We start from the raw sequence: 16,393 nt of genomic DNA on the forward strand, positions 1-16,393 counted from the left end.
CCACATACGGCTACTTAAAGTAATTAAAATTAAATATTCAGTTCCTCAGCCACACTAGCCATATGTTGACTAGTGGCTACCAAATTGCACAGTGTAGAAGAAGCATTTCCATCACTGCAGAAAGTCCTTATTGGGCAGTGCTGAACTAAAAGCTTTTAAACCCAGGCAATGCAGAACCAAAACTTACATGCTTCATACTAGATTTAAATGTTGGAGCTCCTTCCTCTCCAGTCTTTCCATCATAGTACATATAAGCTATTTTTATAGGTCCTGTTGAACAATGTAGCCACCCAGAACTAAATGAGTTTACCTATACAATACTGTTTTAGAAGACTACTATCTTGACAAAAATATTACATCAAGCCCAACCTTAACGTAAAAGCCATTTTATTTAAAAGGAGGAATGCAAATCAATCAGACTATCCATACATTTTAATGCATGGTTTTAAGGTGTCAAAGGAATTCAATATTCTTTTTTGCGGTACGCGGGCCTCTCACTGTTGTGGCCTCTCCCGTTGCGGAGCACAGGCTCGGACGCGCAGGCTCAGCGGCCATGGCTCATGGGCCCAGCCGCTCCGCGGCATGTGGGATCCTCCCGGACCGGAGCACGAACCCGCATCCTCTGCGTTGGCAGGCGGACTCTCAACCACTGCGCCACCAGGCAAGCCCTCCATTTCTTGTTCCATCAACTTTAGGAAGTTTCCACTGGCTTCCTATGTAATCAAATACCATTATAATTGGCTATACAATTACCTTCACATTAAGTTTTATATCATTTGCAGTTTGTTTTATAATTATAAAATTTTTGTTTTATCTATAGGTTGATTTTTTTAAACTGGGTAACAAAAAGTATTTACAATGTTATCCACTGCCATCCAAGTAGTGGGATATTTTATGTCACTAAATTCCAAGTGTGAAGGTGTTTATAACTCTGATAACTGCTCAAAAATAAGGCACATTTCAGTTTGTTTCATATTTGACTTTCTGAAGAGCCTTTAATTTTCCTAGAGCTGCTGCCTTTTTTTAATTTTCATAAAGTTCATAAGCTTTTATCACATATAATATATTCCAACTTCTTATTCTTCGAATTTGTGCAACAGAATCTGTGTTTCTGAAGATGTTCTTAGTCCCCAGTGAGTTATTTTAAACTGAAACAATTAAGTTCTGGGACAGTTCAAAGCCCAGGGGTCTGTCTAGCTAGGATTTCTTTTCATCATCCTTCTGTTGTTTCATAATCTCATGTTTTAATTCTTCTGTGGGATTATTTTTTGTTTGGTTTTGCTAGAATACATCTCCAAGCATTTGCCCTCCCTCCCTCACAAGGGCCTAGGGGATAAAGCATATTTTAATGTACAATTTTAAAAAGTTCTTACTTTGGGACTTCCCTAGTGGCGCAGTGGTTAAGATCCCACATGCCTCAGTGCAACTACTGAGCCTACGCTCTGGAGCCCGTGCTCCACAACAAGAGAAGCCACCACAATGAGAAGCCCGCGCACCTCCACGAAGAGTAGCCCCCGCTCACCTCAACTAGAGAAAGCCCGCGCACAGCAACCAACACCCAACGCAGCCAAAAATATTTATTTAAAAACAAAGTTCTTACTTAGATTTCACAAATGGCAAACTAGGCATGCTTTAGAATTACAAGTTTTTAAAGAAATTTCCACCCCAGTTTAAATCATTGGCCCACATCTTCTAGCATCCAATGTTGACTCCTAATACCAATCTGATTTTTGTTTTTTAAAGTAATTCCCATCTCTCTTCCACAAAAAAAAAAACCTGAGATTTTTCTTTATCCTGAGCTCTGAAATTTTATGAGACTATATCTAAATGTGTTTTCATTCTTTCTGTTGTGTATTTAACAAGTCATTTTGATCTAAAGCCTCAAGACTTTTCTTTAGCTCAAAGAATTTTTCTTCTGTTTTTTAATTCCCTCTCCACCTCTTTCTCTTTCTATCAGGAATTCCTATTTAGGAATCCTAGGACTATTATACTTACAAATTTTCTTTCCTTTTCCCTTCTCTTTCTGCTCTATTTCCTAGGTAATTTCTTCTAGTTTATCTCACAGATCGCTACTTTGGTATTCTAGAGTATAAAATCAATTTTAACATTAAAACTTTTTGGTTGGGCTTCCCTGGTCGCGCAGTGGTTAGAATCTGCCTGTCAATGCAGGGGACACAGGTTCAAGCTCTGGTCCAGGAAGATCCCACATGCCGCGGAGCAACTAAGCCCGTGCGCCACAACTACTGAGCCTGTGCTCTAGAGCCCAAGAGCCACAACTACTGAGCCCACGAGACACATCTACTGAAGCCCACCCGCCTAGAGCCTGTGCTCTGCAACAAGAGAAGCCACTGCAATGAGAAGCCCGCGCACCAGCGAAGAGTAGTTGCTGCTCGCTGCAACTAGAGAAAGCCTGCGCACAGCAACGAAGACCCAACACAGCCAAAAAACCCCCCAAAAAAACCCCAAAACAAAAAAACCCCCAACTTTTTGGTTTATGGGTGCAATATCCTCTGAAATCTCTCTTAGAGTAGCAAGTGAGCCAAATTTTTGTTGTTCTGTCCATCTGTGTTTTTCAGATGTTTGTTCCTTCTGTTTGTTCATCTTTGATTTTCATGCTGTTAGACTGCTTCTTCACTGACTGTTCATATTTATGAGCAAAGAATTAAATTGAGTATCCTTTATATTTGTGTAAGCATGCTGTTCAGCAGACTTCTAGTCTGAATAGGACTAACTGGCTGCAGTCTTAGAACTCCTATAACTATGAAAATAAAGAGGATTTCTGGGGATAGGGTACTTTACTTGAGTCAGTCTCAAGTCTATCAGTCTCTCCCATATCCATCCATCCACCTCTGCCTATGGAAAAAAAAAGTGTGTTCTATTTACCGTTTTCAATGGGAACAGAAGATACCTTACAAATATTCAAGAACATGGTACAGCTTTAACTATTTGGTCCAGTAACGCAATTAGGGATTCTACCCAGTAAATTATTCAAACGAGTACAGTATAGTCCAGAAACTATAAGGTTGGTGACTTTAGGGAAGTCAATCCCTTTAAATCTAATTCTCCTTTTAAATAAAATGAGAAGTTTGAACTAGATATTAAGATTTCTTCTAGTTCTAAAACTTTACAATTAAGCTTCATTTACGGTCAAAAGCTTCAATTCACTCAATCTTCCTTAGCATGTAAAAGAGTGAAGAAATACATAATTTGAAAAACTTCAGAGATTTTCAAAGTTTCCCCCACCACTAAAAAAGTACCTAAACAAGCATGTTAATTTATATTTTGCAAATTATAGTTAATGAGTTGTAATTTGGGGGAGGGGGATAGGCTAGTGACAATGTGGGGAGGGGGAGTGCAGGTATTCCTGAGGGGGGTGAAAGATTCCTATTTTACACAGTTGCTTTTCAAAATGAGTGATCTCTGTGTCTCCTGGCCACTCCGGGGGAAACAATGTGCTTTTTAAAATTGTGGTAAAATATACATAACATAAAATTGATCATTTAAAGCATTTTTAAGTGTACAATTCTGTAGCATTAGGTACATTTATACTGTTAGGCAATCACCACTACCAGTCTTCTTCAGAACATTTTCATCTTCCCCAACTGGAAGTTTGTACTACTAAGCAATGATTCCCTTGTTCCCTCCTTCCCCCAGCCCCTCCCAATCATCATCCTACTTTTTGTCTCTATGAATTTGACTACTCTAGTGGAATCATATAGTATTTGTCCTTTTGTGACTGGCTTATTTCACTTAGCACATCTTCAAGGTTCATCATGTTGCAGTATGCGTCAGACTTTCCTTCCTTTTAAAGGCTGAATAATAGTCCATTTTATGTACATATCACATTTAGTTTATCCATTAATCAATCTGCTGGACACTTTTGGCTACTGTGAATAATGCTTCTATGAACATGGGTGAACAAACATCTGTTCAAGTCCTTGCTTTCATTTCTTTTGGGGGAGAAACAATGTTTCAAAAAGTATAAAAATATTTTTAGCTTCATTCTAATGTAGATTTATTTTGTTTGAATTATTTCTCACTTCCCATCTATCAGAAACAAAATAAAGAAATGCTGTATCTAGCAAGCTGTATATTTAAATAAAATAAAACAAAACTAGGTTAACAATTCAAAGTTAATTTTTAAAATATGGGTTAAATATACTTTAAATTTTAATATGTTGAATATGAAAATTATACAGTCAAATATTTAAAATATTTTATATTCCTAAAATAAAACTTTCTTATTTCAATTTTTCAAGAAATTTAAATTTTAGTATATACTCTGCAAACTCCTAAACTTCAAAATTTTTAGACATTTTATATCTGCACTACTCAGTGAATTATCACTAAAAAATTAAATTCCAGTCTGTATAGATTATTAAAAGGTATCTTCTAAAAGCATGGAAATGTATATGAGGGGCCCATGAAGTCCCGTTCCAAAAGGAGCCAGACATTTTGGGCTTAAAAATGTTTTTTCTTTATTGTACAATTAATCAGCTGAACCACTTTGTAAATTACCAACTATTTACTAACCACAAGGACATTTCTGTCCTTATTGTTTTGAATCATATCTCACACATACCCTTCATTGCATATACTCAACATTCAAGTATACCTACTTCTAGCAATGGCTGCCACACAGAAGTCGCTCAAAAGCCAATGATAGCTGAGCTAGTTTGTAAAACAAAATAAATCAAACATTAGTATCACTTTTTTTTTTTTTTTTTTTGCGGTACGCGGGCCTCTCACTATTGTGGCCTCTCCCGCTGCGGAGCACAGGCTCTGGACACGCAAGCTCAGCGGCCATGGCTCACGGGCCCAGCTGCTCCGCGGCATGTGGGATCTTCCCGGACCGGGGCATGAACCCGCATCTCCTGCATCGGCAGGCGGACTCTCAACCACTGCGCCACCAGGGAAGCCCTAATATCACTTTTGACATTCAGAAATCTAAACCTGCAGGTATGATATTTTGCTAGGTTACAAAAGCCAAGTTAGTGTTTATTTATCAAAATACTTATATAGCTAGATCTTGTAAAAAAAAAAAAAAAAAAACTTCATAAATAATCCCTATAACAACCCTATGAAAGAGATGCCATTATCCTCCCCACCAGCCCAATTTACAGATGAGAAAACCGAGAAGTTTAGTTTCCCCCGGATCACTGTAGTGAAGCCAGGACTGATACTTAGCAGTTTGACCCAGAGTCCATGCTTTTAATCATTGAGTTAAGATTAGTATTGGGAATGAAATGTTTCACTATGGTGTGGATATGGAGAGTATATAACGAGTCCAGTGGAGAAAGAAGAACAAGGATGAAAGACCTTCCCATTTCATACACAAGAACAAACTAAAGCCAAACCAAATAAAATTTAAAAATCTAAGACTACATGAAAAAAAAAAAAAGTTTGTTTGGGTGTTCAGAATATGAGACTATGTACCTGGGGCAAGAGGAAGGAAGTGGTCTTGGCCACCAGGTGGCAAAAAAGTAAGTAAAACCTAGACTGGCATTTATAAATTCACAGCTTTGATGTTCTTTTCTGAGGATTATGAAGTCACTGTTTAAAACAGGCAAATTGTACTTGTTACATGGAAGAAAGTGATATATTTCAGTGGCCTTCAAGTATGCAAGGATTCTGGAAGTCTTTGGATATATGCTTTAATATTGTCAAATTTCTATTTCTTAAAATGTATCCAAAATGGACTGCCAAACTGCTCTCAAAGGTGGCATCAGTTTCCAGTAACAACTATACAACCACCTGATGGGGATTTGTCATTTGGATTAACTTTGATACTTGATATTCTCTGGGATGTTGATGAGTGGCACTGAATCTAGAAATCAATTTGGGAAGAACTGAAATCTCTGAGTGTTTGTATTCCTGTATTCTCTATTTAACCTTTTTAAAAATACCATGTTCTAATTCTTTGTTAATGTATAGAAATGTAATATGTTTTTGTGTACTGACAGTATACAACAACAAGCTAGGAATATTCCTTAATGCCCAGGTTGAAGGCATATTCCAAGGTCAGGAAGTCGCCACCAAAATTGTAATCTGGATTGTGTGCACTGCCAAAAGGGAAAAAGGAAATTGAAGTCAGGAGAATATAGAGCTGGGAATATTAACCATACAGAAGTGAAGTTTGGGACAAAATGAGCATTTACAGAATCAAAGTATAGGTAGGTTAGTTAATAAGACTTAAGAAGCATAAAATGACTATGTAACAGAAATTCTAACTCAAGAACCACCAGATATTTTAGAAGAGAGTTTTCAGGTCACTCTGTTATTAAATGTTTTGGATCCTTTTTTCTAAAAATTTTGCATATAGTTTCAGGGTTCATAGAACCACACATATCCTTAATAGTGCTGTTGGTATCTAATGTAATTTTCAGATTTGACACCCAAGCTGATAGCACAGTAACTGCTTTTGCATGGAATTGATTAAATAGTACCTAGCTCTGAACCATCCTGCTAAGTGTTTGTCCAATGTCAATTCTTGAGAGAAATACATTATTACGTTATCCTGATACACTGCCATTTTGGGGTAGAAGATGTTAATAAGAAACAATTCTAAGCATTAGAACACTGACAAGATGACATTACAGAAGCCGAGATCTTGGCACATTCTTCCCATTGAAAATGGAAGTAGTCCAAACTTGCATATATATATTAAACATCAATTCTCAAAATAACAGGCTCTTCCACTAGGCCAGCTCTGAGATTTAACCTCTTAAAAAAATGTTTATTTGGTGAAGGAGTGAAATTTAGGTTATTTAAATTAAGTCAGTTTTATCCTACCATTATTTAATAAAGCAGTACATAGAAGTGAAACATATAAATCTGTTTAAGCAGGCAACAAAAAAAACACAAAACCACACGGCTTCAGGGTGGATCAGGGTACAATTTCAAGTGTTCTATAGATATGATTTTGAAAGAGGTATTTTCATTAAGCATTGGGACAAAAGAACCACAGAACTGCATAAGCAGCATACAAGTATATTCCTCATAACAATCCCTTCTCCATATTTTTAGTAGGGATATGGGGGGAATGCTGGCACTTATGAGGCCTTAATATAAGTACAACATTCCTTAACAAGTATCATTGCCTCTCTTATATAGATTGTGTAACAAGCCAATCAGTTCTTACTAATATGGCCTTCAGTTTGTCTATCAACACAACATAAACTGCCATCTCCACCACTTCCTTTTTCTCCTGGTTGCCAGCTGCTTTTCCTTAGCTATACTCACCTGTTAAGTAAAGGTCTGAAGAAATACTACCACTCCTAGAAAGTGTGTTATAAATCCTCATGACTGTAACTTGTGCTTAATACCTTTCCTGGCCTCAACAAATCAACATTTTGCCATCATTTCTTCAAACATGGAAGTTTTGTGCAAATTTTCTCCAGGAGTGCCTGATAAGAACTAGAATAACTATTTCAAAGAAGAAAGGTTTAAATGCCCAATTAAAGAAAATAAGAACAACATATTTAACAGACTAAAAGTCAGTTTTAATTCTTTAAGACCTCGGGCAAGTAATTTAACTCTTATATTTCTTCATTTGAAAAAATAAGGTAATTGGCGTAACATTCATTCAAGTCTCTCTTAATTCTTAAATTCATGTGTTCTTTTGTAAATTGGCTGTCAGTATTTTAAATGTATTATAATGAATGAATATGTATTATTAATAAATTAATGCTCTACAGGCTCTTTTCATCTTATAAAAAATTAAATGCTATGTAATACAGGGTAGACTTTAAGTTTCAGAAATCAGACAAAAGTAGATAACACTTAGGAAAGACCTTATGAAGGAGTTAGAACTAAAAAGTCAGTAAATACGACTTCCAAAAGCAGAGGGAAAACCCTCCAGGCTAGGAGAATAATACATGTAAAAGTATGACAGTTGAGAAAGAACTAAGGCAAAGGTATATGGTAGAAAGGAAGAAAAAAAAAACAGGGAAAGGGGAGGATTAGATAAATGAGAAATTTAAAAATAAATCTGTTTAACAATGTATAGAAAACCATTGTAGTTCTTTTACACATGGAATAAAGAATGATGCAGTCATTTAGGCAACTGCATATAAGCCTGCACTGACTTGGAATTACATTAGAATCTGATAGTACTGATGATTTTAGAGCACAGTAACTTGGTAACTTGTGTACTACTGAAGAACTTTATTTATTTAAATCTTAAGCTTTCAAAAACAAACCTCAAACAGGCATACTCTTCAACCTGCTACATGGAGGTACATCAAACACACATTATTTAGAAAGCAGAAGATTTAACAAATGGCTATATGGTGCACAATGTATAAACCACATCCTTTAATTAAATATCAACACATGACTACATTTAAAGGTAATTGTTTCTCCGAATAAGTAACACATAAAACTTTCTCCCACACAAAATAAACTAAAGGTAATCTTGATTTACTGGATATTTTAGTTAATAAAAATTGTCTTAAATTTTCCTTTTAATGAGGCAAGTAGCAAACAAAGTAAATACTGCAGCCATTTTTTTGTTTGTTTGTTTTCTTTTAGAGACAATTTCTAGAATAGGTCTGAAAAGTATTTTAGTAAAAGCTGATACAGAACAATGATGTTTCTGATGCTGTATGCCCAGTGATGCAACTGGAGAAAAGTGGGATGGTGGGAAGGGGAACAGAAGATTGCAAAAACAGTTGAGGCAAATCCTTGATACTTGATTTGAGAAGAATCTGAGAGCTAGTTTTAGATACATGTCTTGTGTATCTCTGGTGTAAATACTTGTTTGGGAGGAGGAAGAAAACAAGCATTAAAGATGGGTAGTCCACTCATCCTTTCAAATGTCATCAACTGGGTTACTAAATATCATCTTAGGCATGAAATATTAAATTCATCTAATGATTTTTGGTATTGCATACAATTTTTACCTTTTGAAGAAGTCTTGTTTCACATTATATGTACCTCATTTTTATAAAGTAAAGGAATGGTAGAAACAGCAGCAGCTGAGGAGTTAGGGAACTCAGGTTCTAGTTACAACTCTATTTAAATGAGCTCTTATGCCCCCAACTACCTCAATTTTAATGTGAGAAGATTCAATTATAACATCTAGAGCTTTTCCAGCAAGAATATTTTATTATGCTAAATCCTAATTCTCCTCTGTAATCTGCCTGGATTTGGGGGGCATTGTATCCTATGTTCACAATGTTGCTCTTTATACAACTGGATATAATTCCCTTCCTCTCCTTGACCCTATAGAAATTTGATTGTTTATTCTATTAAAAATACCAAGAATATAAAAATAGCCTCTGAAGTATAACATTTTAAAGAGAACAAAAATTGTGAAACCTGTGGGAACATGATTGAAATTAAGTTAAAACAGTATCAAACAGGTAGTTTTCAATGACCTCGACCTCAATATTGTAAAGTCTAAATAAATACTAAACGGAGAGTTCAATTTGGAAAAACAATTTCTTTCATCCTTTATTACAGGTGAGAACACATGCAATTCCTTTGATTTACTGAGGTTACCTTTTCCACTCTTTTATAGTAATTCCTGGCTTTCACAAATAAAGGAGTGACCAGGGTTATGTAGAATAACACAGCAGAAGGAACAACGTAGAATGTGTGAGTAAACGAACAAATGGAAAATATTTGAGAGTAAATGTGAATTTCTTCCATTCATATGTTCTCCTAACTTACAATTTCTTTTCTACATAGCCTACAAAGTAATCTGCTCAAGAACTCCTTGATAGCTTCCCGCTGTACCTGTAATAAAATCTAACTTCTCCACAGGTCCTTAAAGGCCTTGTGTGACCTGGCCTTTGCTTACGCCTCCAAACTTATCTTGATACTTTCACCTCTATGATTGCAGACTCCCTCACTCACCCTCTTTCAGTTTCTTGAAAGCTGTTTCCAAGTCAGGATTTGCACACTTGCCTCATTTGCTCCCTCTGACCTCTCAATATTCCAGTCTCAAATGCCACTTTTCCCAGACGTCTTAAAAGCCTCAAATCTAAATTGTTATTCTTCCTCATAGCACCCAGTTCTTTTCGTTTACAGTTGAATATTGTGATCCTTGCCATGTGTGCTTAATTGATTAATGCCTACTGTCTTTACTATGACGTTAGTGACCATGTGTTTTCTTCAGCAGTATACAGGCAGCACCTGATCAATAATAATTTACTAATGAAATGAAAGAGAGTAAAGAAAATAAGAACTTTCAGTTATACCTAAAGACCTGACAGAACATAAACTGAGATAGATAATGCTAAATATAATTAAAATAGGTTTTGTTTTGTTATTCTGAACCAGGATTCACAACACTAATGTGTGTAATTTATGGCTTGACTCTTTCTGGAAACCATAATAATTAACAAATTATGCTTCTATTTACATTGCACTCTATGCATTAAAAAAAACACCTTCTGATATACTTAAAATCCTTAAGAAAGGTAGTTAAATAAGCAGACCAGTAAGTTAAGGATAATTACCACATGCACATTTTACTAATGTGCTAATTGGGGATGTTTTATCTGGCTAATACCCATTAACTGCAATAGCAAATCCATTTTCCTGATTATAAAGCTATAATACTATATTTTTCTTTATTAAGTTATATCACGAGTATCTTCTGACAAGGCTAGAAAATCCTTTTTTAAAAGTTATTTGAATGGTGGCAAAAAGAAAAAAAGTTGAAATTCTTCCAAGTTGATTAATTTGGGAGCCATTTTAGCGAGCCTTGTACTCATGAGTTACTTCGAAGAGTTAATTTAAATTTTGTATTGGCAAAAACTGAACATTCTCTGCTACTGACAGTTTCTTTTGGGATGAAATGTGTGCTAGTGGGAAGAATTTATATTCTTAAAGCATTCACTTTTAAATGATTTGGGCACTTAAAATAACTGAGTGATTCACTCCTGCAGCCCTCAGGTGGAGCATATTGTCCCTAAGTGATAAGTTATCAGTCAGTGCCCCACTGTAAGCCCCTGAACAGTGATTTTTTCCCCCCTGTATTACTAGTACTACTTTCCAGTGCCATCACAGGCAGAAGCAGAACTTCAAACTTAAAGAAGATGGAACTAAGTCAGTTCTTCACTTTGATAGGAACTCTAAAAAAATAAGATACACATGTGTTGATTAAAGATGTACTGTTATAGTTGGTTAGGCAATATTTACACTTCTATAAGCAAATAAGTTTATGTATCCAGGATAATATTCCCAAAGTGGGACAAGGTAGGGTAGTAAGCAATGGTACAAAATATCTGTTAGAGCAATTTGATTTTCTATTTCTGAAAGTATTTAGATTTACAGCGGCTTTCAGCAATTTAAAAAATAAGCCATAATACACAAAACCCAGAAGTATCTAAGAAATTTACAAAAGGAAACAGTTTGTGAATCAATGCTTTGAATTTCTAGGAGTTGCTTTTGTTTATCATTTTATTAATTTCTTACAAGTTTGGTAATGAGAACCCTTAGAAATCAATTTGCAGCAAAACAAAATATGAAAGAAGTTTCTAACATGGGGGAAATACAATATTTAGTTTTTTTGAACACAATAAAATATTCAGCTATAACAACTGAAGTTTGTTATACAATGGTAACAATGTACTATATTTTTGTATATATATAAGTTTCATTTCATGAATCTTTGTTGGCATGGGTGGTTTGAGGGCTGGTACTGGCCTATAATCAAGTTTTTACCATTCTTCAGCAAAATGAGAAAAGTTATGGACAAAAGTAGTGAGTTAATAAATTTAAAGGTTTGCCCTCTATTTGGAGATTATATCCTTTCAACAGTTTTCTAACATTAAAATATATCTTTTTTTGTGAAAAATGAAACTCTTGTAAGAAACTAAGAAATGGTAATAGGTACTAAGTTTTTATTTTTGAAGTGATTGTACTGAGCAAAACTTCAATTGGTAGCCTCTCATTATCCTTCCCCCTTTTTGGAAATTTCACTGTTCCCCTCAAAAATAAAAAATTTTAGAACTACTGGGCTTTGAAACTAGATATAAATGCAATCAAATCACAGCTCAGTTACCTTCTAAGTTGTGTCGGCTTTAGACAAATCACAGTACTTCTCTGAGCCTCAATCTTATTTGTAAACTGTGCAGAGTTACTGGGAACATGAAATGAGACATCTAAATTCCTGCCATACTAGATGCAGAAAAGATGTTCTTTTTACTTGGAAAATGCAGGCATGTATTTTATAATCCCTTTCTGGACCCTCGAAATCAATCAAATCCTGACTGTGCGAAGTGTCACTCCCTCAGGACCGACTCCTCCACACATATTCTGGAGGGTTCCAATGCCTCTAGCATCTTCAGAGACCCTGCCTAACCAGTTATCCTCTCTGATGTTTCCTGTATCTTCAGCCTCTCCTGCTCTTCTGATCCATCTCTGCTGTTTATAAACATATTCAAGAGTCTCCTCTTTAAAAAAAAAAAAAAAAAAAAAAAAAGTGTATATATCTAGATTTTACTACCTTCTCTGACTATCTTTCAAAATCAAACTTCTTTACTTCTCATTTTCCACTGTTCCCCATGAGGGCCAAAATGAATTGTGATCTAACATCTATCATGAAGTTGTTGATCCATTTAGGATTACCGGTAACCTCATAATTTCAAGTGCATTGGGTATTTCTTAGTCTTCCTTTTACACAATCACTTGTGGAATTAAACACCATCATCCTCTCCTTTCCTTCTTGAAACTAACTTCCAATCTAGGTTTTTCTGGTGATCTTTTCAAAGGTTACACTATTATTATTATTATTTACAAATTGCCCTTTATTGTCCTCTTATCTTTTGTTTAACTCGCCCAAACCTATGCTTTAGCTACAACTTTGGTCTTTTGCCTTCCTGTCTTTTGTTCTCAGCCATACCCCTGGCTTTAACTACCATTTATACACTGATGGTGTCTAAATCTAAAAAACTAAACCTAAATCTCTAGCACAGACCTCTCCCTTAAGCTATAGACCCTGAATATCTAAATCTGTATTTCCTTCCCTCCTCCTCCCTCCCTCTCTCTTCAGTTTTCTCATTCAATCAAGGCCTAACTCCTAGGTACCTCTCCATCCCCTCAGCCACATCTTAGCTCAACCACTTTTCAACTTATTAAAAAGTCACTCAGTAGTATCTATCTCATACCCCTCTAATGCACATTCTACACTGTTGCCAAGTGATTTCATTTTTTTGTTTAAAATCTTTCAATAGGTCTTATATCCCTCTTGGATTAATCTAAACTCTTTAACATGTCATACATGATTCCCCCACCCTCTTCCCTTCTTGGCATCTATCCTTATTTCTGAGTACTTCCTTTTCCATTCATTCTACTGAGCATTTAGATAATCTTAGGTGCAACATTATTTTGTGTGTGCATATGCATGTATTAGGTCACGAAAGCAAAACTTCTTATGGATTTTAACAAATGAAAAATTGAAAGCAACTACCCTAGGGAATTCTATCAGAATGTCTTCCAAGCATAATTTTTAAAGGTCTTCCTCACTCCCATTAACTTAACCGCCCTAAATCTTCATTAATAAAAGTGACAGTGAGGTCTGTTAAAAAGCTGTGAATGAAATGTAAGCTTGCCAAACCAAGTTACCGAATGGCATTATTTTCTCGTTAATAGCTGATGTGTGGAGAATAATTTTTACTTTTTAGGGGTGGAGATGGCAAAGCTAAAGAGTGAAAAATTATAAGTACACCAAGCAGGATACTAATCAGAAACAAAAAATCTAGGCTACAGTTTGCTGATGGAATTTGGGGGGGGGTAGTTTATTACAGGAATTATTTCAACTGCTTTTAATTTTCAAAACACATTTAAGAATAATGTAAATTCAGAAGCCAAACAAATTTGTTGCACTAGATAAACTGATAATGTCTTCTACTTTTGTTCCTGGAGGCGTTTTCTTTTATTTCAGGTTTGTTGGGATTGGAATGGAGACTTGCCTACACCAAGTTAATGAGGTTATTTCAACGTCTCTTTCTTCTTCATCCTGACCTACATCAAGCATATACTTATTCTCTTAATCCTATTCTTTCACTGTGGCTACATTCTAAAAATAAATCTTAGTTAAATATGCTAAGACAGACATAATGAAAAGAATTTCTTTAGCAGTATGTATTTTTAAGGGTAAAGACCCCTATCTCTATTGCCATAAAAATAAAGTACAGAGTGCTACATGAAACTACATGGCAGGGGGCTGGGGCAGGGAGGGAAGGAGGTAGGGGCTTTTACTTGTTGTCTCCTTTAATCTTAATAATACTTTTCTCAGGTTATCATCCCTTTACATATGAAGAAATCAAGGCTTCAGGTTAAGTCAATCAACTTGTCCAAGTTCACACAACTTATTAAATGGGAGAGCCAGGAACATAGGTTTAACTTGACTATATTCTGTCCACTCTTCCAAGATTATCCACATGGTTAATGCCCTCACTGCACATTGTGCTCATTCTCCCCTTCTCAAAAGGGAGACCTATTTAATAGGTCAAAACTTCCTCGTTTGATTTCCTCCTTACCATTCTCTACCTTTTCTTTAGAAGTTATCGCTTTCTAACATATTAGATATTTATTGTGCATATTGTGTATGGTCCTCTGCTAGGTGGTAAGCTCTAGAAGGTTAGGGATCTTTGTTTATTTTGTTTACAGATGCACCCCTCAAACCTAGAAGAGTAACTGATAGTAGACACCGGCCCATTCTTCCTTTCCCACTTTTCATCTTTAACTGTACAAGGACTTGTTTAACCATTTTCACCTTTAATTCCTGGGAAAACAAAACAGGACCTACATCTGAGCCAAATTAACATTAAAATACTTGAATTTAGTCTGAAATTCTGTTAAAAAATTAGGATAATAAGTATCATTTTTAAAATTCTAGGCAGAATAAAAAGTGATGACAAGACACATAAAACAAACTGTAAAATGTGGAGATGCAAATGATGAAAGATTAGTACCTTAGAGTACCTGCTCACTTTCTGTGATGTTTTAGAGGCCGAATGTGAGACACAGATGAAAAAAGGAATCAGAGTACTCTAAAAGCAGTGGTTCCCAAACCTTTTATTAAAAAAGTCAAATTGGGGACTTCCCTGGCGGGCCAGTGATTAAGACTTTGCCTTTCAATGCAGAGCGTGTGTGTTCGATCCAAATTAAAAAAAAAAATTGGAATGACAAAAGAGTTAACAAGTTTTAATTTTGCCACAAAGGGGTGTTACAAACTAAATATAATATACTATCACTATAATTTCATAAGCACACATTAACATAAAAATAATTTCAGTATAAAGGGTAGTCATTTTTACTGAGTAAATTTAGATTCACAAACACCTCATTTATAAAAATAGCTCCATGTGTATTTAAGATTTACATGTGAAAAAGTAAAACTTTTAAAACAAACTATAACAGAATCTTTATAATCTCAAGATAGAGAAGATTTCCTTTAAAGAGAAAAAGCATAATCATAGAAGAATTTGACATTAAAATTAAGAACATCTAGTTACCAAAAGATACCATACTTAAAGTGAAAAGGCATGCAAATGACTAGAAAATATCTGTAAAGCCTACCAAGCATTGCTATCCAGAATACATAAAAAGCATTTACAAATCAATAAAATAAACCCGTAGAAAAACAGAATAGGCAATTCATAGAAGGAACATGAATAGCCAAAAAATAAATGAAAGTGTTCTCAACAGTGTGATGAAACCTACAATGAAGTAACATTTCATACTCCTCATAATGTCAAAACTTAACAAGTCTAAAGTATCTGGAAGGTGAGAAAACAGACCCTTTAATCCATTACTGATACAAACACTCTGGAGAGAAAACTGGTAGTTATCAAATCAAGTTGAAGAAGCAGCTCCTACCCTGTGTTCTAGCAATCTACTATTAGATTTGTATCCCAGTGCAATCTTTCTCAATAATGGCTTTTTAGTTGTTGTAACGAATGGGGTACTACTGTATAGATACCAGGGACACGAGGCACACTTGGTGTGTAAAGATAATGCTGTGACACGTCCCATGACTTTTGAACATTCTGCTGGACAATCATTTAAGGGAACAGAAGGAAAAAATAAGGTCAAATATTAATAAATAGGATTTAACACAAAGTATATTTGTATTGTTTTAATATAGGTGAAGATTTTAAAGAATGCAACCCTTGTGTAAAGAGAGAAGACTGCACTTTTATTTTTGTTCCAACTTTACTGAAATTAGTTATTTCAGAAACTCCCTTATCAGTATCAGTGCCTCTGTTGGTATTTGAATGGCCAATTCAACACACCTGTTTAATCTGCTTTAGCAGCTGTCCTATTCATGGTGATCCTATCCGTGCAAAGTATCTACTACTACTATTTCTTCTAGCAGTGCTTCTTAGACTTTAAGGTGCACTCAACTCACCTGGGAATCTTGTTAATATTCAGC

The 16,393-nt window shown here is 35.3% G+C and overlaps 1 protein-coding gene across 2 annotated transcripts in view; it reads right to left on the reverse strand.

Moving 5' to 3' along the window:
• ABHD17B (abhydrolase domain containing 17B, depalmitoylase) overlaps positions 1–16,393 on the reverse strand; it is a 37,312-nt gene that overhangs the window by 17,562 nt on the left and 3,357 nt on the right. The window contains exon 2 of one of the 2 annotated variants that reach the window (XM_049710782.1): positions 430–713. The exons of the other annotated variant lie outside the window; for it this stretch is intronic. The gene's annotated coding sequence lies outside the window, so the exon portion shown is untranslated. The remainder of the gene's footprint in view (positions 1–429; positions 714–16,393) is intronic. 2 annotated transcript variants of the gene reach the window in all.

This window comes from Orcinus orca, chromosome 6, assembly GCF_937001465.1.
Source record: "Orcinus orca chromosome 6, mOrcOrc1.1, whole genome shotgun sequence".
Classification (NCBI taxonomy): domain Eukaryota; kingdom Metazoa; phylum Chordata; class Mammalia; order Artiodactyla; family Delphinidae; genus Orcinus; species Orcinus orca.